At 38.4% G+C, this 23,321-nt stretch overlaps 1 long non-coding RNA gene across 1 annotated transcript; it reads right to left on the bottom strand.

Moving 5' to 3' along the window:
* Positions 1-12,285: 12,285 nt before the first annotated feature.
* On the bottom strand, positions 12,286-21,914 carry LOC116089034. The gene is made up of 4 exons (XR_004118115.1): positions 21,832-21,914; positions 19,335-19,532; positions 14,061-14,089; positions 12,286-12,332 (listed from the first exon to the last, which is right to left on the bottom strand). It is a non-coding gene; the product is annotated as an uncharacterized LOC116089034 (long non-coding RNA).
* Positions 21,915-23,321: the final 1,407 nt, after the last annotated feature.

Raw genomic sequence — 23,321 nt, 5'->3', positions numbered from 1 at the left:
ATCTTGGCCAGGAGAAAAGAAAATATGCATCAATTCCAGCCCATTGGTGTGTACCAACACACTTACTAAGCAGTGAGGCAAGCTATCAATGCCAGGGAGCCCAGGGGCAGGCCAGGGAGAAGTTCTCTGTATCTAAACCTGAAAATCTGACATTGCTCTAAATTGTATTTAGTAATAAGATGTGTCAGTCCTTCATTTCAGGCACTGCAGTGACTTCTACATGTGATTACTCTTCCTTCAGATGTTCTTAGAGACATGCTTGCTAAAAGATGCCAACCCCAAAGCCCCCACTATTCTACAGTCTCCTGTATTCCTCCACAGATGTGCCAATGCCTCAGTGTCCTCGACACATACCTACCTCATTGCTTGCCACAATCTCACCTTATCCTCTGAGACAGGTAAGCTTTCATCAGTGGAATCAAGCGTGGACAGAGGTTAAGTCATGGGACAATTGTTCAGGTCTGGGGCCTCCCTGCCAAGTATGCTGATGTTCTAATGCTTGCTTCTGTCTGTCAGCACACATAATCTTTATAAAATCCAGGTATAAAAACAGGGCCATTCCACTTTGATTTTAAAAAAATTACCTAAGCAACGGATCACCTTTTCAAACATTACAGTAATCAAAAAGCATATGTCCCACTCCCCCCTTCCTCATACTAGTCACCCAAATGAATCCATCTGTGTTGAGACAGAGAAGAGCCTTTGTGAAATCATTGCCAAGACAGCTGTCTGCACAGCTTTCTCAATGCCCTCAGGGCCAACAGCTGACTTTCTCAGTCTGATAAGAAGGGGTGCAGCTTTACAGATGTTATTTACATTGTATGTTCTGGGCTATTCTTCTCCCTCAGCATAATTTCCAATTACTTTCTGGGAAAAATACTCTACAGTGAAATGAACAAATTGTTTGAGGTAATTTTTCAGGATGGGATGTTCCAGGTTTCATTGTCATAGAAGTGCTAGTAACATGTACTCCCCCCACCCACCCACACACACACAGACACTTATACCACTAGAAAATGCACACCGTTCCCTTTACACATGGCCAACATGACTAATGAAAACTAAAAGCCTCAATTTTCTTCCTCAGGAAATATCCTGAATCATAAAAGTAAAAGTCTTAATTGGCTTCACAGCTTAATCATTTCAAAACTTCATGGCATGTTTTTTCTTATTTTCTTCTTAATAGAAGCTATTTCCCTCAATGGCCCTTTAGATTTTTTTAATCCCATTCAAAATGTCAGTGAAATTCATCTCTTACATGCCATTTATTATTGTCCAGTACTTATTAAAAAGAAATTTTAAACTTCCCATTCTTTACATTACTATGTTTATGTAAGCAAACAATGTGGAGTTTGTTTGAAAAATGAACCATTTTTTAAATGGTTCCCAAATTAGCCCAAATGTCATCAGTCTGTCCTCAGTGCCTGGATTTCCCACATTCACTAATAGTCTGAAATAAGATTTATATGGTTTGTTTATAAAGAGAGTAGAGTACATGTGCAAATACCACCCTAGAATTATAGAAAATGGGTTTTAAAGGTTAAAGAATTCACCATCTGTTTCAGCAAACACAGCTGGTAGTATGAGAGAATATCTCACAAAGTAAGGAGTAATGAATTATATGGCTGGTGCACCTCTTAACAAATAAAGATCTGAAATTACTGTTTATAGCCAACCCTAGTTAACCAGAATCTGAAGCCCTTAAATAGCTGCAGCCCTCAACACACACACACACACACACACACACACACACACACACACACACACACTCATCATTTTCATTATCGCAGCCATAGAGATAAAATCAGATTTTTGTATGTTACTAAATTAATTACATATTTTTTATTAACAAGAACAATGTTCCCAGTAGGACAGGAAGAAAATAATTCTTTCAAGTGAGTAACACTTGATTGACCTACAGGATACCCAATTAGCTCATAAACTTCATTCTTTAATATACCTATGAGAGTATTTCCAGAAGAGATTAATATGCGAGCTGGTTAACTGGAGAAAGAAGAACTGCCCTCATCAAGGTGGTGAGTGTCATCCATTCATAGATAGGTGTGTTAGTCAGGGTTTTCTAGAGTAACAGAATTATAGAATGAAAGGAAAGGGGATTTATTAGAATGGCTTACATGCTCTGGTCCAGCTAGTACAACAATGGCTATCTACCAACTAAATCCAAGAATCCAGTAGTTATCTAATCCACAGTTGGATGTCTTAATTTTTCTTCAATATATGCCAGAATTCCAAAGAATGGACTTGCTATCCAGTGCAAGAGCGAGTAGGCAAAGACTGACAGAATTTCCTTCCTCTATATCTATTACATACACTGCCACAAGAAAGTGTAGCCTTGATTAAAGGTGAATAGTCTTACCTCAAAAGATCCAAATTAAAAGTGGATCTTCCCACTTAAAATGTTTTAATTAAGAAAATTTTCACAAAGTATAACCAGTCACTCAAGTTTACTTAATTCAAGAGGAAGTCAAGTTGACAACCAAGAAAAGCTTTGTTAAGTTGACACACAATCATATTTCTTCATGCCATGATTTCATCTAACATGATATAACTATCCTATATACAATCACAAACACATTGTATATTTAAGCTAGATATAATTACATCTAACATGATATGACTGTTCCTCATACACTGCAAAAGCATTATAAATTTGAAAATAGGTGGCAATGTCCCTTGAAGGGCATTACTTTGGTATCTCAAAATTTAAAGATCATAACTAATGATATTCTCTTAATTGATGTTATAGTACAAGATAAAGAAATTGAAGAAAGAAAAGTTAAATATCTGTACTAATACATTATTAACAAAATATTATAGAAACAGTCATGTCAATTATAATTCTTGGCTTTACATGGTATTTATAACTTCCATCCTCAACTGCCCAATTTGTATTCCCCCACACTCAGCAAAAACCTCAGCAGGTCTTGGCTCTTTTCCTGGAAAAGTGACCATGTCTTCATCCTGGGAGAGTCAGTGCTCTTCGTTATCCCACCTGGATTAGGTGAGTGTAGTTTCCGATTTATTTAAATCACAAGACATGGTAGCACCAAGAGACATCATAAAGGACCTCCTCCACTCCAGACATAAACTGTCTTTCCTCCATAGTGGAACAGCAATCCATTTTCCCCTTGGTAATATGGATCAATCATCCCTCCTAACATTGTTAAGCCTGCTAAACTTCTTGGCTTAAGGAAACTAGAAGTGCAAAATACCCAGGGGGAACTCTGAGCTTCCAGTTTAACTAAGTGTTAGTTGTGAGGCTTTTGGTAGAAATGCTTCTCTGTTCTAGAATGAAACTTATAGGCCAGCAGAACTTAATGTCACAGGAACAAGATGCAAAAATTTTCCAAGTGGTTCACTAGGGATGATAGTAAATAAAACTATTCTCCTTTCCACCTCTTGATTCCTGGACCCATGACTCATATCTATGGGACAAACTTTACCATATATTGGGTGCTAATTCAAAGTATATACCACCTGGAGAACCCTGTCCCAGCCTTTCAGGTTGCTGCCACCTATCTGGCACTGTTACTGTGTCTTCAAAAGACCATTCCTTCTTTCTATTAGGCCAGCTGCTTCAATATTTGGAGAACATGGCCAGTGGGTTCCATGATCATAAGTTCAATGTTGCACTTCTTTGGCTGTTAAGAGAGTTCCTTGGTCAGAAGCAATACTGTATGGAAGAGAATGATGGTGGATAAGGAAGGCATTCTGTGAGTCCAAGGATGGTGCTTTTCACAGAAGCATTACATGTATGAAAGGCAAATCCATAAACAGAATAATTTATTCTATTAAGGAAAAGTATTGTCCTTTAATCAAGGAAGTTGTCCAAAAGAGTCAGCCTGCTATCAGGTCAATAGCTCTATACCTTAGAAAATAGTAGAGTCACTATTGGGTGCAGTGAGGGTCCCTGCTATTGGCAAATCTGGCACAGTGCAGCAGTTGAGATTTGATAAGTGGAAGCCCATGCTGTCAAGTCCATGGATAATCTTTATTTCTGCCACCATGGCCACTTTGTTCATGGGCAATATTGTGAACCAATATGGTATTTTTGTGAAACAGTCAGACTACTAAAATCACTTCTAAGTTATAACACAAGGCTGGAGAATTAATATATTCTTGAGGTAAAACTGAAAATATATACTGCTAGCCTTACCAACTGAAAGCAACTTTTTCTTGTGGTTCTTATGGATAGGTATCAAAAAAAAAAAAAAAAAAAAAGGCTTTTGCTAGAGCAATAGCTGTATACTGTGTGAGAAGATATGCTAATCTGTTTACATAAGGATACCATATCTGGTTATAGCAGCTGCAATCATAGTCACTACTTGATTGAGTTTTCAATAGCCAACTCTCATTCTTCACATTCTCCACAATCCACCTGTCTTGTACACTAGCCAGATAGAAGAGTTAAGAGGAGATGTTCTGGAAACTACCACCCCTGCATATTTAAAATCCTTGATGTTGGCACTAATTTCTGCAATTCCTCCAGAAATGCAATACTGGTTTTGATTCACAATTTCCCATCATGAGCAATGCTAATGACTTTCATTTAACCTTTCCAAACATAATACCCCTTACTTCACAAGTCAAGGATCCATTGTGAAAATGTTGTTAGCTTCTAAGCTTATCTATCCCAATTACACATTCTGGAACTGAGGAAACAACCACAGAATGAGTTCAGGGACCCACTGGACCTACTGTGAGTTGAACTTCAGGCAAAACTCCATTAATCACCTTACATCCATAAGACCCTACTTTAACTGGAGGAGTACAATGTTTATTGGTGTCTTCCAAAATTAATGTCAATTCAGAACCAGTATCCAGTAGACCCCAGAGGGCTTATTTCCTTTCCCCTAGTGTACAGTTACCCTTGTAAAGGGTCATAGATCCTTCTGGAGAAAGGCTAAGAGTAAAATTTGTAAGCACTTTATCAAGGTCCTTCTTCAGGATTACCTGGTCATCCCTTCATTCAAGAGGTACTGGGTCTGCAAACTGGCTATAATCTGGGAATTAGTTTGCGGGCTGATATTCCCTGTTGCCCCAATCAAGTATAGCCTTTCTTTCACTGTCTGAGAATGTTTCTGCTTATACAGATGAAACAAAAATGCAGTAGGCTTCTTATCTATGTCATGTCTAGAAACACTATGATTGATTAGCCAGTCTGAAAAGTCCAGATGAGTCATGTCGTGATAAAATTCACTTTACTGCCAGCATGGGGGGATACCAGACTTTTCTATTGTGAGATAAGATCCAGACAGTAATTTTACTTTTTTTTATTGCTTAAAGTTTTTTATACTTGCGTTGGTAATTTATCTAGAATTCAAGGTATCTAGAACAAGACCATGAGAGTTCTAATTCACATTTCATTAATTATAGCTCTATTTTCACTCTAAGAGGAGATTCTTATAAATACTTATGCTAATTCTGTCTATTTGTAAAGCACTCTAAAGTTCACAAAGCACTTTTAACTACTCAGACATTATGTGAAATGCCCAGAGCAAGCATTATTATCCTTGTTTTAGAAATGAGAAATACGAGGTTTGTAGAGGTTAAGTAACTTTTCAAAGATCCCATGGCTAATTAGTAGTAGAGATAATATTCTAATCAAGATCTATTTTATGTTAAGACTCATATTTTTAATTATTACTTCTTATTTTAACTAAAATGTTTTCAGTTTTAGTTTGAGATTACTTAATGTTTGGACTGTGTACAAAGTACTTCACCTTATCCTTTTAAGTTCTTGGGGATTTGGGGTGAGATTGATCATTAAGGTAGTATAGCCATAGACTTTATTGGGAATTGTAATATTTAACTTTTAGAGCAAAATGATTTTGTGTTTTCATGGAAACATAAGTAAAATACTACCATTTTTCAGAGGTAAATTAATACAAGTTCATGGAGATCAATTCTTGTTCATTTGGATAGCTTGCTAGTACAATTACAAAGAGGTTGCTTGCTTTTAATTTGAATATTTTTCTATTCTACCTTTTGAGATTAATCCATATACCACTATTACATTATTATATATGTTTACTGACCATATGATTAGAAAGCCTACATTTCCTGCCCCCTCAGTTCCATATTCTCCTCTACTTACCTCTTATATTATAGGGGAGCAATTTTTAAAAACTATAGACACACTAAAATGCTATTTGTATTAACTAAATATTATAATTTATATTAGGATCATACTATGCCTTTTATATACTATGTATTTTTTTATGAGTGGCATGTGAGTATCCTTACCATCATATAACATTGTTACAGCCCTAAAAGAACCTGTAGCCGATATATTCATCTTCCCTTTCAACTTTTCTTTTTTTCCCTCCCTGAAAAACACTGGTCTCATAATTTTATATTTCCTAGAATATGATACTTTTCATATCATATTGGATGCCTTCTTCAGATTGTACTCTTTCAATTAGCAATGATTTTGAAGATTACTTTATATAGCTTCATAACTTTCATGCCTTCATTTTATTGTAATAAACATTGTATGGACATCCAAATTGTAATAACTATGAATAAAGATGCTCATTCATGGAAAAAAAAGGGGGTTTTCCAAACATATATTAGATTTGTAAAGCTTTATCTTTATTTTTTCTGTGTTAATTAATTTATTTATTCAATTTATATCCTGATTAAAGCCCCTCCCTTCTCTCTTCCCAATCCTACCCTCACAAATCCCTTTCCTGTTACCTCTTACCCTTCTCCTCAGAGAAGGGGAAGCCCCACTTTGAGTACCATCTCAACCTGGGACATCATGTCATAGAAAGACTAAGCACACACTCTCCCACTGAAGCCAAATCAGGCAGAACAGCTAGAGGAAGGGGATCCAATGGCAGACAACAGAGTCAGAGACAGTCCCCACTCCATTTGATAAGAGACCCAAGTGAAGACCAAGCTGCACATCTGCTACAAATATGTATGGGTCCTAGGTCCAACCAATACATGCTCTTTGGTTGGTGTTCAATCTCTATGAGTGCCCATGGGCCTAGATTTGTTGACTTTATAGGTCTTCTTAATCTCTCTGGATATGGGAAGGATTCCCAGGTGGAGCAGTCTCTGGTTTGTCCTTCCTTCAGTCTCTACTCCATAGTTAGTCTCTGCAACTCCTTCCATGGGTATTTTGTTCCCCCTTTTAAGAAGGAACGAAGTATCCACACTTTAGTCTTCCTTCTTCTTGAATTTCTTGTGGTTTGTGGATTGTAGTTTTTATATTCTGATCTTCTGGACTAATATCCACTTATCAGAGGGTGCAAGATGCTCCAACATGTAATAAAGGACACATGCTTCACTATGTTCATAGCAGCCTTATTTATAATAGCCAGAAACTGGAAACAACCCAGATATCCCTCAGTGGAGGAATGAATACAGAAAATGTGGTACATCTACACAATGGAGTCTATTTCCTGTCACTTACACCTCTTGAGATGTGTTTGCTTCTTTTGTTCTAGAGCTTTCAAGTATACTTTTACATTGCTAATATGACAATTTGCCAATTTCTTTCTGAAGGTACTTAGTGATAGGAACTTTCCTCTTAGCACAATTTCATTGTGTCCCATAAGATTGAGTGTGTTGTGCTTTCATTTTCATTGAATTCTAGAAAGTCTCTAATTTTTTCTTTAACCCAGTGGTCATTGAGTGAAGACTTGTTCAGTTTCCATGAGTTTGTAGGATTTCTGTTGTTTATGTTGATGCAGTCCAGCTTTAATCCATGATGGTTTGATAAGATAAAAAGTGTTATTTCAGTTTTCATGTATCTGTTGAGGCTTGCTTTGTGACCATCTACATGTTCAATTTGGGAAAAGTTTCCAAGAAGTTCTTCGAAGAAGTTATATTCGTTTGTCTTTGGGTGAGGTATTCTGGAGATCTGTTAGGTCCATATTATTCATAACGTTGGCTAGTTTCATTATTTCTCTGTTTAGTTTGTTCCTCAATGACCTGTCCATTGGTGAGACTGGAGTGTTGAACTCTCCCACTGTTGATTTATGAGGGTCAATGTGCAATTTAAGCTTTAGTAATATTTCCTTTATGAATGTGGTACCCTAGCATTTGTGTGTGTGTGTATACATTTCACAAAAGGAAAGCAAGTCTCTGGGGAGCCTAGAGATTTTAGGGGCCCAGCCAGGGGCTTTTTCTTATCTCCCTGGGTAATGACTCCAAGCAGAAACTCAGAGAAAGAGATAGCTATGCAGCAGACAAAAGACCTTTGTCTGATTCACCCCAGGTGGGCTAGCCACTTCAAGCAAATAAGGCTAATTCGGAGTCCCAAGGCTTTTGGCTAAGGAGGGGGTCACAAAGTAGAAACAAAAAGAACTATACAAAGATTTAACCAAACCAAGAGCTGGTTCTTTGAGGAAATCAACACAATAGATAAATGCTTAGCCAGACTAACTAGAGGGCACAGAGATAGTTTCCTAATTAACAAGATCAGAAATGAAAAGGGAGACATAACAACAGAAGCTTAGGAAATCCAAAAAAATCATGAGCTCCTACTACAAAAGCCAATACTCAACAAAACTGGAAAACCCAGATGAAATGGACAATTTTCTAGACAGATACCAGATACCAAAGTTGAATCAAGATCACATAAATGATCTAAATAGTCCCACATCTGCTAATGAAATAGAAACAGGCATTAATAGTCTCCCAACCAAAAAAAGCCCAGGACCATATGGGTTTAGTGCAGAGTTTTATCAAACCTTCAAAGAAGAATATGGTGGCTGTTGCCTTGACAACAGGTCTGTGGACCCGCCCATGCATCACCACAGGCTTTGGATGCTCTGATGCTAACAATAAGAACTTCAAGTCTCTGAAGAAAGAAATCAAAGACGATCTCAGAAGATGGAAAGACAATCCCATGCTCATGGATTGTCAGGATTAATTTTGTAAAATTGGCCACCTTGTTGAAAGCAATCTACAGATTCAATGCAATCCCCATCAAAATTCCAACTCAATTTTTAACAGAGCTAGAAAGAGCAATTTGCAAATTCATCTGGAATAACAAAAAACCCAGGATAGCCAAAACTATTCTCAACAATCAAGGAACCTCTGGTGGAATCACCATCCCTGACCTCAAGTTGTACTGCAGAGCAATTGTGATAAAAGCTGCATGGTATTGGTACAGTGACAGACAGGTAGATCAATGGAATAGAACTGAAGACCCAGAACCCACACACCTATGGTCGCCTGATCTTTGACAAAGGAGCTAAAACCATCCAGTGGAAAAAAAGACAGCATTTTTAACAAATGGTGCTGGCTCAACTGGCAGTCAGCATGTAGAAGAATGCAAATCGATCCATTCTTATCTCCTTGTACAAAGCTCAAGTCCAGGTGGATCAAGGACTTCCACATAAAACCAGATACACTGAAACTAATAGAAAAGAAAGTGGGGAAGAGCTTCAAGCACATGGGCACAGGGGAAAGTTTCCTGAACAGAACACCAATAGCTTATATTCTAAAATCAAGAATTGACAAATGGGACCTCATAAAATTGCAAAGCTTTTGTAAGGCAAAAGACACTGTCAGTAAGACAAAACGGCAACCAACAAATTGGGAAAAGATCTTTACCAATCCTGTATCTGATAGAGGGCTAATATCCAAAATATACAAAGAACTCAAGAAGTTAGACTCCAAAGAACCAAATAACCCCATTAAAATATGGGGTACAGAGCTAAACAAAGAATTCTCAATGGAGGGATACTTAATGGCTGAGAATCACCTAAAGAAATGTCCAACATCCTTAGTCATCAGGGAAATGCAAATCAAAACAACCCTGTGATTCCATCTCACACCAGTCAGAATGGCTAGGATAAAAAACTCAGATGACAGCAGACACTGGTAAGGTTGTGGAGAAAGAGGAACACTCTTTCATTTTTGTTGGAATTGCAAGCTGGTACAACCATTCTGAAAACTAGTTTGGTGGTTCCTCAGAAGATCGGACATAGTATTACTACCTGAGGACACAGCAACACCACTTCTAGGAATATACCCAGAAGTTGCTCCAACATGTAGTAAGGACACATTCTAGACTATGCTTATAGCAGCCTTATTTATAATAACAAGAAGCTGGAATGAACCCAGACATCCCACAGCAGATGAACAGATACAGAAACTGTGGTACATTTACACAATGGAGTATACTCAACTATTATAAACAATGAATTTATGAAATTCCTAGGGAAACGGATAGATCTGGTGGTTATCATCCTGAGTGAGGTAACCCAATCACAAAAGAACATAGATGGTATATACTCATTGATATGTGGATATTATCCCAGAAGCTCAGAATACCCAAGATACAATTCACAAACCCTTGTAAACTCCAGAAAAAGGAAGTCCAAAGTGTGGATACAAAGCATGGAGACTGAAGAAAGGACAATCCAGAGACTGCCCTACCCGGGGATCCTTCTCATATACAAGCAGCAAACCTAGACACTATTGTGGATGCCAGCAAGTGCTTGCTGACAGGAGCCTGATATAGCTGTCTCCTGAGAGGCTCTGTCACTACCCAACTAATATAGAAGTAGAGGCTCACAGCCAACCCTTGGACTGAGTACAGGGTCCCTAATGAAGGAGCTAGAGAAAGGACCCAAGGAGCTGAAGGGGTTTGCAGCCCTATAGGAAGAACAACAATATGATCTAACCAGTACCCCAGAGCTCCCAGAGACCAAAACACCAATCAAAGAGTACACATGGGGGGACTCATGGCTCCAGCTGCATATGTAGCAGAAGATGGCCTCATTGGTCATCAATGGAAGGAGAGGCCCGTGGTTCTATGAAGGCTCTATGCACCAGTGTAGGAGAATGCTGGGCCCAGGAGGCAGGAGAGGTTAGGTTGTTGAGCAGGGTGAGGGAGGAGGGAATACATAGTTTTTTTTTTCCTAAGGGGAAACCAGGAAAGGGGAGAACATTTGAAATATAAATAAAGAAAATATCTAATTAAAAAAAAAGTAAGATGGTCCTTGGCTTTAAAATGGTGGTTCCATGTTCAAATATTAATTTTGATAAAACATGTTTGCCTATTATTTCCTTCATTTTTCACAATTATTTTATAATTGACATTGGGATATAAAATCAATTTTTCATTCTTAGGTTAACTTATTTTCCACAGCATATACATTTTTTATACTGTTGGATTTAGCTTGCTATTAAAATAGATTCCAAAGTTCTTTCAATATACTATATGATATAGTAGAGCATCTATCACAGTTATGGTATTATATAGATATTTAAAACATAACCTAACCAAAAAAGCAGTAGTTTATTTTGAAAATTGGTTTGAATTGTTCTGGACATTACATTTAACAATGTGCTCATAAATGATGTCACAAAAAGTTTAAGGATAGCAACACAACTCTGTGTACAACAATTGCTGAGCATGCACAAAGCCCCAAGTTCATCTCCAAAATTTGGTCACCTCCTTTCTTAACTATAAATAAATAGATCTCTAATCCTACAATTTCCCAGAATGAAAGCTGAGGCATTTCCCATGGTTTACCTTCTTGGAAATTTATCCTCATCTAATTACTTATTACCACAAACATGGTTATCAAACAGTCTAAGCCAATGTTGTATTTTAGCCTTAGGTTGCAATAATTTCCTCCTGCATCTCCTGGATTATATATCCTCTTCTTATGCAATCTATGTACTAGCAGTACTAACTCAACCTTTTTTTTTCTAATTCATTTACTTATTTATTTATACTTCAGATTTTATTTCCTACCTCCCCCAGCCCTGTCCACACTCTGACTGTTCCACATCCCACACCTCCTCCCCACCCCCTGTCTCCATAAGGATGTCCCCACCCCCACCTCCCACCCCCTATCCCACCTGACCTCTAAACTCCCTGGGGCCTCCAATCTCTTGAGGGTTAGGTGCATCATCTCTGATTAAACACAGACTCAGCAGTCCTCTGCTGTATTTGTGTTGGGGGACTTCTATCAGCTGGTATATGCTGCCTGTTTGGTGGTCCAGTGTTTGAGAGATATTGGGGTTCCAGATTAATTGAAACTGTTGGTCCTCCAACAGGGTTGCCCTCCTCCTTAGCTTCTTTCAGCCTTCCCTAATTCAACCACAGGGATCAGTAGCTTCTGTCCATTGATGGGGTGCAAATATCTGCATCTGACTCTTTCAGCTGCTTGCTGGGTCTTCAGTAGTGCAGTCTTGCTAGGTCCCTTTTTGTGAGTGCTCCATAGCCTCAGTAATAGTGTCAGGCCTTGGGACCTCCTCTTGAGCTGGATCCCACTTTGGGCCTGTCACTGGACCTTCTTTTCCTCAGTGTCCTCTCGGTTTCCACCCCTGTAATTCTTTCAGACAGAACAATTATGGGTGAGAATTTTGAATGTGGTATGGCAACCCCCTCCCTCATTTGATTCACTGTCTTTATGCTGGAGGTGGGATCTATAAGTTCCCTCTCCCTACCGGGTATTTCATCTAAAGTCCCTCCCTTTGAGTCCTGAGAGTCTCTCACCTTCCAGGTCTCTGCTCATCTTTTAAAAGGTGAATCAAACTTCATCACACCATTACTTAAGCCTGTTATTCCCAAACTAAATACTTAAGGCCCACTGTGGCACCACACACCTATAAATCCCAGTACAGCCTATTAACAGGCAGTGTGGCTTATCTACTGAGGCTCCGTATTCAAACAAAACATCAACATAAAGATAAAAGTTACCATCCTTATGACAGCCTATGATTTATATGTAACGTGTTACACCTCCACCCACTCATGACTTGATAGCACTGCTTTTCATGAAAAAAGATGGCCTATTCTTTTCTTTACTTAACTAAGGATACATAACTATGTGGTTTTTCACTCCAAGCTCCATGAGATTGTACCTCATCAGAGAGACTCATCTGTGCTTTATGACATTCTCTTCTCCTAGGTGTCTTCCTAGAGTACAGGCTACTACCTAACTGCTTCTTTGTTTACTTATCAGTAAAGTATACAGGCATACACACAAATATAAACACAAACATAACATTTTTTTTTGTTTATTTACTAACTTATCCCAAGAAATAGATGTGATTATAGTTCAAAAAAGCCTGCAATAAATATTTGTCAGAAAAATGAAGGAAAGGTAACTTTTTCCCATGTATTTAGTAAATTTCTATTAGGAATCAAAGATTGTGTAAAGCATAGTAACATTTCTTTTAAAATTACACACAACTCTAATAATTCCATAAACAAAAGATAATTATCCTCTTTTTAACCTTCAAGATTCTAAGAAATTAAAACTTGATTAAAGCTATAGATCATACCAATGGTAAAGTTAGAGTCTACAATGTTTAAAATCAAGCTTCCACCCTCTAATAATCACAGACCACAGTCTGTAAAGTTAGGATTAAAAACCAAACACCAGTAATAATCATCTAAATAGCTTTTGTCAGACTTTTATAACATCAGTGACCAGAATTTAGACAAGAACATCATGCTTCTACAGAAAATATTTTATTCTCATTTGCCAAGCTGTGGAAAAGCAGCTTCTATTAGGAGAAATGGTTGATGATTTGGCCTTCCACAATGGAATTAGACATTGGCTTTCACAAAAATTACATATATGTCTTTACATATTCACACAGTGTACATGTTTTCACATATTCCTAAATGCAAAAAAATTAAGAAACTCATGTAGCACTTGAGTTCCAGACCTGATTTATTCATTCCTTTTACTTCTCTTTTAGCACCTAGACTTTTGGAGTGAACAAAAATAATCTATTTTCTAGGCAGTCTATTTTCTCACTCTACATGTTGTTAATCTCACACACAATAAATTCTGAAGTGTTTTGACCAAAGCTTAAAGGTTATTCAGGAAAAGGAGTCGTGAACCTGGAGCAGGATGTTCACTAGGGGAGCAGTCAATTCCTTCCTTTCTGGGCCCAGGATGGAGAAGCACATCTTTATTTAGGCAAGTGTTAGCCACTCAGAGAATCGTATCCTCAACTGAAACCTTTGCAAAGATGATACCTTTTGTGTCTTCAAAACACCTAAACCTCGTGTTTTGTTTTTATTATTACAAGAGTTCTTTACTTACCAAAGCTTCAGTCCATAAGGCCATAGTGTCTGTAAAAAGGAGTTGAGGAAGAAGTTAATCTACTGAAAGCAGGAATAAGTGGATAACAATACAAAGAGCTGCAGGACTTCAAAATACCATCACTACCTCTGTTCCATGTAAAGCTACAAAGAGTGCAAGGGAAGACGCCCCATCCACCAGGGCAGTGTAGGGATGCAATACCATTTGCTTAACCAAGAACGGCATAAATTGGAAAGATTCAGGTTTAAGAAAGACTGTTTGTAATCTTGTTATAATGAAGGAACAATAAGAAAGATAAAGATTAGAGATACATTTCAACTCTCATTCCTAAGTATATAGCTATATTTACATTATTTTGAAATAATTTTGAAAAATACAATTTAACTAAATTGATATTGCTTAAAAGTTGATTATAACTGATGAGGATTGATCTGAATTGTCCCAGACAATATATCCTGAGTTTGTTTTCCCTTTGCTAAATGAACTTGGTTTTTTACAAACCTAAAAACATATATTCCTTTTGAGTTTATTATAATACGGTAAATTGTGTTAAAAGATAAAAATCCAAAGCAAATAAAACATGGCTAGACATAGATCAAAATATTCTATTTATGAAATCTGAAAAAATATCCTAGAAAGGCTGAGAAATATCTGAGCTCTACCAGAGCATATTTCACATGACTGTATATTCTTATTTTCTTGTTAACAGGTAATAGAAAACAACACAGGATTTTCTAATGGCTGAGAAACATTTAAAGAAATACTTAGTCATCAGGGAAATATAAATCAAGACAACCCTGAGATTCCACCTTATATCTATTAGAATGGCTAAGATCAAAAACTCAAGGGACAGCACAAACTGGCCAGGATATGAAGGAAGGGGAACACTCCTCCACTTCTGGTGGGAGTAAAAACTTGTACAATCATGCTGGAAAATCATTTGATGGTTTCTCAGAAATTTAGAAATAGCTCTACCCCAAGACCCACCTATACCAGTCCTGAGCATATACCCAAAAGATGTTCCACCATACCACAAGAACACTTGCTAAATTATGTTCATGGAAGCTTTTTTTCTAATAGCCAGAAACTAGAAATAACCAAGATGTCCCTCAACTGAAGAGTGAATATAGAAAATCTTTCATTTACACAATGGAATACTACTCAGTTATTACAAACAAGAACACCATAAATTTTGCAAGCAAATGGATAGAAGTAGAAAATATCATCCTGAGTGAGACAGCCTAAACCCAGAAATAAACACATGCTATCCACTCACTTATAAGTGGATATTAGCCATAAAGTACAGGATAACCACACTGCAATCCACAGACCTAAAGAAGCAAAATAACAAGGAGGGCCCAGAAGTGCATCATTGAATCTTTCTCAGAAAGAGAAACAAAATAGATATCACAGGTAGATGGAGGGAAGGAACAGAGTAGAAAAGGGAAGGGGGGAATGAGGGGAGCATGTTAGGTACAGAAAGAGCAGGGGAACAAGAATGGAAATCAGAGGTGAGTGCATAGGAGCGGAGCATCTCCAGGACATGCCAGAGAACAAGGTGTCGAAGGGGGCAACTAACTGAGACTCCTAGCAGTCAAGATATCGATTCTGTCTGTAGTGGCCACATTTTGTAGTCAGGCAGGACTTAGTCAGGCAGGACTCCCAGTAGAGGGATAAAGATAGTAACCCAACCACAAGACCTTCCACCAAAAATGTGTCCTGCCTACACAATGTGCAGAGTCAAAGATAAAGAAGAGAAGGAGGGAATAGACAACCAATAACTGCCCCAAACTGAGACCCACCCCATGGGCAAGCACCAATCCCTGACACTATTTATGATACTATGTTATTCTTGCAGACAGGCACCTAGCATAACTGTCCTCTGAGAGGCTCCTCCCCGCAGCCAATGGAAAGAGATGCAGAGACTCACAGCCAAACATTAGATGGAGCTGGGGAGTCTTGAGAAAGAGTTGGAGGAAGGATTGTGGAATCTGAAAGAGGACAGGGACTCCACAGGAAGAACAACACAGTCAACTAACCTGGACCCTTGGGGGCTTCCAGAGATCCAGTCACCAAAGATCAAACATGGGCTTGAACTATGCCCCCTGCACATATGTAGCAGATGTGCAGCTTGGTCTTTATCTGGGTGCCCCAAAAAGCTGAAGTAGTGGTTGTTCCTGAATCTGTTACCAACCTGTAGATCCAGTTTCCCTAACTAGTCTGTCTTATCTGGCCTCAGTGGGAGAAGATTTGCTTGGTCCTGCAGTGACTTCATGTCTTGGGGTGGGTGGGTGAGGGATAACCCTTTTTCAGAGGAGAAGGGGGTGAGAATCTGTATGAGGGGCTACTGAGAAGGGGGCTGATACTAGGATGTAAAGTGAATAATAAATTTTAAAAATGAAAAAGAATCTGCTAACAAATGGAGTAAGTATAAAATTCCCACTCATGTAGATGATGCAGTTTTTCTACTATGATAAAAGCTAATGCTGGGGATCAAATCTCCTTTAATTTTCTGTCTCTTATACCTGTGTCATTTTATTGCTTCATTCAGACTCTTAACATATCATGTGCAGAACAGGAAGAGGTAGTTGAGACAACTTGAAGGTGTGGTGTAGCATAGAATGTATTTGGCCTATTTCCCGGAGCTTCTAAAGCACTTGAATTTACTTAATAAGGCAGAGTTATCTGTTATTCTTTCTTAACAAGCTGATTTGGATCTGTGTTTATGCAAATGGGATGACAGGTGGTGGGAACACCAGATAGATGCATGGGGCTTGTTGTCAGGAATACTGGTTAGACTAGAGGTGGAACCTAGGTGAAAGTGGAAATGGGCTAACGTCTATACACTATTGAATATCTGCAAGTTTCAGTGAGCTTCTGCAGTGCCAGACACGTGGCAATGCCTTGATAGTGAAGCCCTAGCCAAGACAGGGTGTTTGTGTCTGTAAAGAATAAATGTAAGCAATATAAAAGAAATTACAAATGAACCCAGCCCAGTGTGTGTGTGTGTGTGTGTGTGTGTGTGTGTGAGAGAGAGAGAGAGAGAGAGAGAGAGAGAGAGAGAGAGAGAGAGAGAGAGAGGAGAGAGAGAGAGAGAGAGAGAGAGAGAGAGAGAGAGAGAGAGAGAGAGAGAGAGAGATGTGATAAGGTGAATGCCCTGACTAAGTGAATGCCTCAATTTTGATTGGGTAAAATGTTACCATGGATCTAAGCCAGGAGTGTATGAATGGAGGTGATAAGACCCAGTGCCAGATAAAGTAATGCTTAAAAACCCCCGGTATGGCAACTGCAACTTGCCCAGATCCCGGGGCCTGACAGAGACTCTTCGGTGGAGACCAGCTCACTCCCCTGAGCCAGTCTTCCAATTCCAGACACCCCAACTCTGGAGGAAGGCTCCAGCAGAAATCCAAAACACAGCAGGAAACACCGCAGGCCTTGCCTGTGCAGCCATAGGAGCCAGGCTATAACATATGCCAGACCTGAGGTGAGTGAGGTGAGTGTGTGAATGAACGCGATCTCATTTCATCTTCTATTTATTTTATGAATAAATACTAACCTGATCCTCCCAGTCACTGGCACTCTCTTTCTCTTGCTCTCAGCTCCATCCCTAAACCTGACTCAAGACAGTGTCTCTTCCTGATTCCTTGACCTGTGAATCTTTTTCATCTATTTAACCATATCACTTGCAACATTGCTTATAAGACCCAGTGAATCAGACATTTCTTTACTGTCTTTGCAAGTTAATTAAACCCAAAAACAGAGGAATGGAAACACCAATTTAAAACTGCTTTGCTTAAAGTATGGGAGACCTAATGTAATGTAATAATGGTGTACAGAATAGGGGATGTATTGTATGTCTGAATTCATAACCAATGCGATCTGGTACTTTCTTCACTGTTACAATTACATTGAAAGAAAGAACCTAACAGGTGTTCAGTGAAGAATAACTTGTGTCTTATTTTATTTTCTTGTTTCTGTGATAAAATAACCTAGTAAAGCAACTCTGCCTTAGTGAGAAAAGGTTTTATTTCAATTTACAATTCAAGGGTATAACTCCTCACAGTGGGGAAGTCACAGTAGTGGGAAGCTTGAATCACCTGGTCACATTGTGTCCCTAGTTAAGAAACAGTCAAATGCATGCTAGTGCTCTTCACAGTCTCATCACGTGTACAGAATCCAAGAGCCCCTGCCAGGGGAGTGGTACTGCCCACAGTTAAGATGGGTCTTCCCACAGCAATTACCATAGTCAAGATAATCCTTCATAGGCATACTTACAGGCCCATTCTCTGGTAATTTCAGATTCTGTAAAAGTGGCTAGTAAAACCAGCCATCACAGTTGGCATGAGGGATTGGGGAGAATACCACACTTACATTTTAAATAAAAAATGTATTATGTGAAAAAATATGTGTTTTCTGTCTCTTACCAAATGTAAATAAACTAAAACAAATATGTGTAGAAGTTTAAGTGGTTCTTTCTCCCTGCCCCATGTTCCCAGAAATAAGACTCAGACTCAAAATATATTTATAAATACCATAACTTATTATAATTATAATACATTTACTGTAATCTTCATTATGCCACATAGCTGGTTACCTGTGTTCACATCTTCCCAGGTGAGTCTCCTATGACTGACTCTATCCCAGAATTCTCTCTGTCTCACAGATGCTCATCCTCTATTCTACCCTTATCTGTAGGCCGCAGGATTTTTTGATTGATGGGTGATACATCCATACAATACACAAGATATTCTCTCTACAATTCCCCCCTTTATAATCCAATAAAAGGCTCTTTTTCATTAAAATATAAATTGAATACAATTATAATAATTATGAAAACTATAAGGTATGATATATATTTAGAGTGTCCAGTCCATAGTATTTGGCAGTTAAGGAAAACTTTCTATTATCTATCCTATCTTGGTGTATTCAAGATATCTTTGTGCCTAACTCAAATTTTAACTTGAATTATCAACCTAAAAATGTATTTTTAGTCCTGAAACATTTTCTTAAATCCTAAATAACTCAAGCATAATTATGAGACTATAATTATCTAGTCTTCCACACCGTCAGAGACTTGAGAAGGGAATTGATATTATCTAAGTATGCAGTAAGTACAGGCAAGCATTTCCAAAACTATAGAAAGGACAGGCAGCAGGCTTCCTGAACAGCTAGCTATACACTATTCTGAAATATTGGAGCATCAGCTTCAGCTTTCTGACCCAGAATATGTGACAGACATTTTTGTGAAGCATGAATTATGAAAGATTTGCTTACATTGTCTTAGCAGAATCCAGTATTCAACTCTCTTGCATTTAAACTCATCCTTTCTAGACAGCATTCTGTCTGTAGATGAAGTTAGGGCATTTTCATTGCCTGGTAGTGAGCTTGGCATAAATGAAGCCATCTCCAAATGGAGGTTCTTCAATGCTCATCATCTTCTTCCAAGTCAAATGGAGTGTGGCCAGGATATGTCTTAATATAAAAACAAACAAACAAACAAACAAACAAAAACAAAAAACCCTTAAATTATGAAAAGAGAAAAATCTTTAAATGTCATATTCTATGAGTTTCTGAGGTTTTTGAAAACATCTATCTATTCATAGCATATCTTAACAAGCAAACATTGCCTGTTTCTAGCTATTTATTATTTATTTAAACCAGGATGCATATTTCTGTGAAAACTTAGACTAGTATCTGACATGACCATGAGTTTGATTGAAAATTCCTAACAGTTTGCAATAGCAGCTATTAAAAGGAGTGAAACTAAATCTTGTCAGTTGCATATGCATAATAACAATATAAAAGTTAAAAACATGTATTATATCATAACAAAATTAATCTTAAATTTTATATCAATATACGAAGATTTATATCAGTTAAAAACCTTAAACCTGGCTGGGCGGTGGTGGCACACGCCTTTAATCCCAGCACTTGGGAGGCAGAGGCAGGTGGATTTCTGAGTTTGAGGCCACCCTGGTCTACAGAGTGAGTTTCAGGACAGCCAGGGCTATACAGAGAAACCTTGTCTCAAAAAACCAATGTAAACAAAAACAATCTTATGTAAGAATACCCATATTTCTATGTTAAAGAGCAGATTCAATAATCTACCATTTTATTCTATTATTTCTATATGATAATTCTATATTTCCCCCTTTTCTTCTCAGACCCTTCCTTTTTATCTAAGAAAGAAAGATGGATAGGGAAAAGAAATGGAAAGATATAAATCAATAAGTCTAACCTCCCTATTTTGTTTCCTCCATGTCCAAGATCATAATTATTTATAATCATCCCCTAAAATGACAACACATTCTATATCACTCACAAATGACCAAAACCACCCACCCCAACTTAAGTGAATGGTGTGACAGGCTTCTTATAATTTCGATTTTGGACATACCATTTCTTTTTAGGAACTGAAGAAAATTAGAATAAATAGTCTTAAGAAAGCTAATTGTGGGATCTGTTGTCTAGTCTTTATGTGTTGAAAAAGCTCAAGGCTTAACTGAAGTCCTGACTGGAATAGTATATGATGCTGGACTAAATGTGCTAGCTGTTTTGAAGTTATCCTGAAAGCAAGTCTTTAAAGAAAACAGAATTGATGTAGTATTGGGTAGGATAAGGCAGGAAGCTGACATATCAGCATCTCTTAGGGTGAATCTTGTCATTCTTGGTTATTGTTTAGCCCTTCCATTCTGGAACATACAAACTTTCACAGGCAAATATACAGTTCTATAAAGATATTTGTATGTAATGTGCAAGGTGCACAGATCACTTAATGATGACTTTCTGTTCCATATTTGACTAGATGAAAGATAGTCTTTCTTTAGAAGTTAGTTTGATCATACAACCAAATTGTAATATAAATTTTCATTTAGCCCATATGAGAGGATTAAATGCAATAATAAGTTATGAGAATTCTGAGGCCAACAGATTTATATAGGCCATGTAAGATGAAGTTTTGAGCAGAGTAATTTTTTGTCTCACTCAGTTTCAGAGATGTTTCCAACTGGAGAGATCAGCAAATACAATGAAAGACCCCCAGAACTAGGGAGATCCTTACTCAAGTCTCAGGATGATACGAGAGACCGAACTTGCTGCAATCACATGAGGTTTATAGGGGATACCGGTACTGGGGTCGATCTCGTGACCTTGTCGGCCAGAGGAGTTCGACCCCGAACACAAGAAGTGTGCGGTATTTAAAGGAAAAAATCACAAACTAGGGGAGTGAAAGGGTTACCAGGGAAACATAACAAGAGAACAATGGAAAATTCCAAAGGAACCCACTACTTAGCTGAGTCAGGTCACAAGGAAGTCACCCTGCACACTCATTGTCTAGAGGAATGTGGTTTGGTCAACGCTACCTTCTTAATGGCTGACCGCTCCTAGGACTAATTACATAACTTATATCTTGTTGTTTAGTCAATGCTATCATTTTAATGGCTGACCAATCCTAGGACTAATTAGATAACTTATATCCTGTTTCTTATCCTGGGTCCTAGCTGGAAGGAGCCTCAGTGACCTGACCAGTCCACATTTCTGGCTCGATACAGAGACTTCCTAATGCATCTTCCATAAACATGTTTTTTCCCAAATTTCTAAGTCTCCCAGTCTTTCAACATCATCTGTTTACTTGGTCCTTTTGATTTTCTCTTGTCTGTAGCTGAGATCTTCAGGAGGTCTCCCCCTGTCAAATCTGATATTTATTATTTTGGATGGAATACAAATCATTCTATTGACACAAACACAAATCCTATTTCCCAACATAGCATACCTTTTGTCCAGCAGTTTGAAGTCATCAGAAGCATAGATTGATCCAATCTAACAGCCTCCTTTCTATCCAGGTCTGCTCCATTTTGACCTGTCTCAAAAATGATGTACAATACTGAAAGACCCAGAGCTCGGGAGACTCTCACTCAAGTCTCGGAATAACACAACCACCCAATAACTCATGAGAGATCGATCTTGCTGCAATCATTTGAGGTTTATTTGGGATAGACCAGTACTGGGGTCGATCTTGTGACCTTGCAGGCCACTGGAGTTCGACCCTGAACACAAGAAGTGAGAGGTATTTAAAGGGAAAAACCACAAACTGGGTGGGGGGAGAGGGTTACCAAGGAAACATAACATAAAAACAGTGGAAAATTTCATAGGGACCCAACCCAAGGTATTCACTTAGGGAGGGGAACATATTCCTTCTAGGAATGTAATTTTCATCTATTGGTCAGCAGGATGGAGAGCCTCAGCAGGGGGGAGAGCCTTGTAAACCAGTAGACCTTCATTCCTAGTTCTGCCCTCATTGTGGATCAGTCAGGAGGGGCAGGTATTGGGAACCAAAGCCCTGAGGCTCTGAGTTAGCCAAGTTCCTGAAACTGGCTACTCCACATTTTTGGCTTGTTACAGAAGTTTTCCATGCCCCCTTTTAGGTAAAGGCTATACATTATACATACATTTCTATTAAATGCCCTCATTTTGAATTCTAAAATTCTTCAGCCTTTTAATACCACCATTATCATTGAATATATGTCCATATTCATATTGATATATCAAAACAAGACTGGATAGAGTCCACACACTTATTATTTACTGAGACAGGGTTTTCCTGTGTAGCCCAGACTGTCATTGATTTGTTCTATAGATCAGACTAGCCTCAAACTCTTAAGGAACCTATCTGACTCTATCTTTGTCCCCTGCGTATTGGAATCAAAAGCATTGTTGTAGCCGCAAGCAGCTATGTAAACTGGGTCTCTGGAAGAGAGGCAGGGGCCTGGGAAAATAAGGGAATCAGAAGGCGAGAGAAAAAAATGAGACCGAGTCATGGTTCCTGATCAAGGTCCAATGTGTATTTTGAATCTGAGAATTAAATAGGTAGGGAACCCCATCCCCCAGTAAGCCAGGATTTTGTGGCCAAATTAGCATCTAGTTGTTTGGTCTGGAGGCAGGTGAAGCAGCTCAGCAGGAACTTCTAGAGAGGTAGAGAAGTGGCAGAACAAAAGGGCTTTGCCTATCTCACCCTAGGTGGGCTAGCTGCTTTGTGGCAAGGGCAAGGTCTGAATCAGCCGGCTTTTGGTTGGGGGAGGTTGCAAGGCATGAACTTATTTATTTAGTATCTATGTACCCCTGAAAACATTTATATCGAATGACCCCACCTGAGAATACATCATGTCTGCTGATACCAAACCCAACACTGTTGCTGTGGTCAAGAGGTGTTTCCAACAGGAACCAAGTATGATAGTTCCTGCGGAAGTCCGGTCAGCAACTGAC

This window comes from Mastomys coucha, unplaced genomic scaffold (genome assembly GCF_008632895.1).
Source record: "Mastomys coucha isolate ucsf_1 unplaced genomic scaffold, UCSF_Mcou_1 pScaffold14, whole genome shotgun sequence".
NCBI lineage: Eukaryota > Metazoa > Chordata > Mammalia > Rodentia > Muridae > Mastomys > Mastomys coucha.
This window is presented reverse-complemented; position numbering and strand designations above follow the sequence as displayed.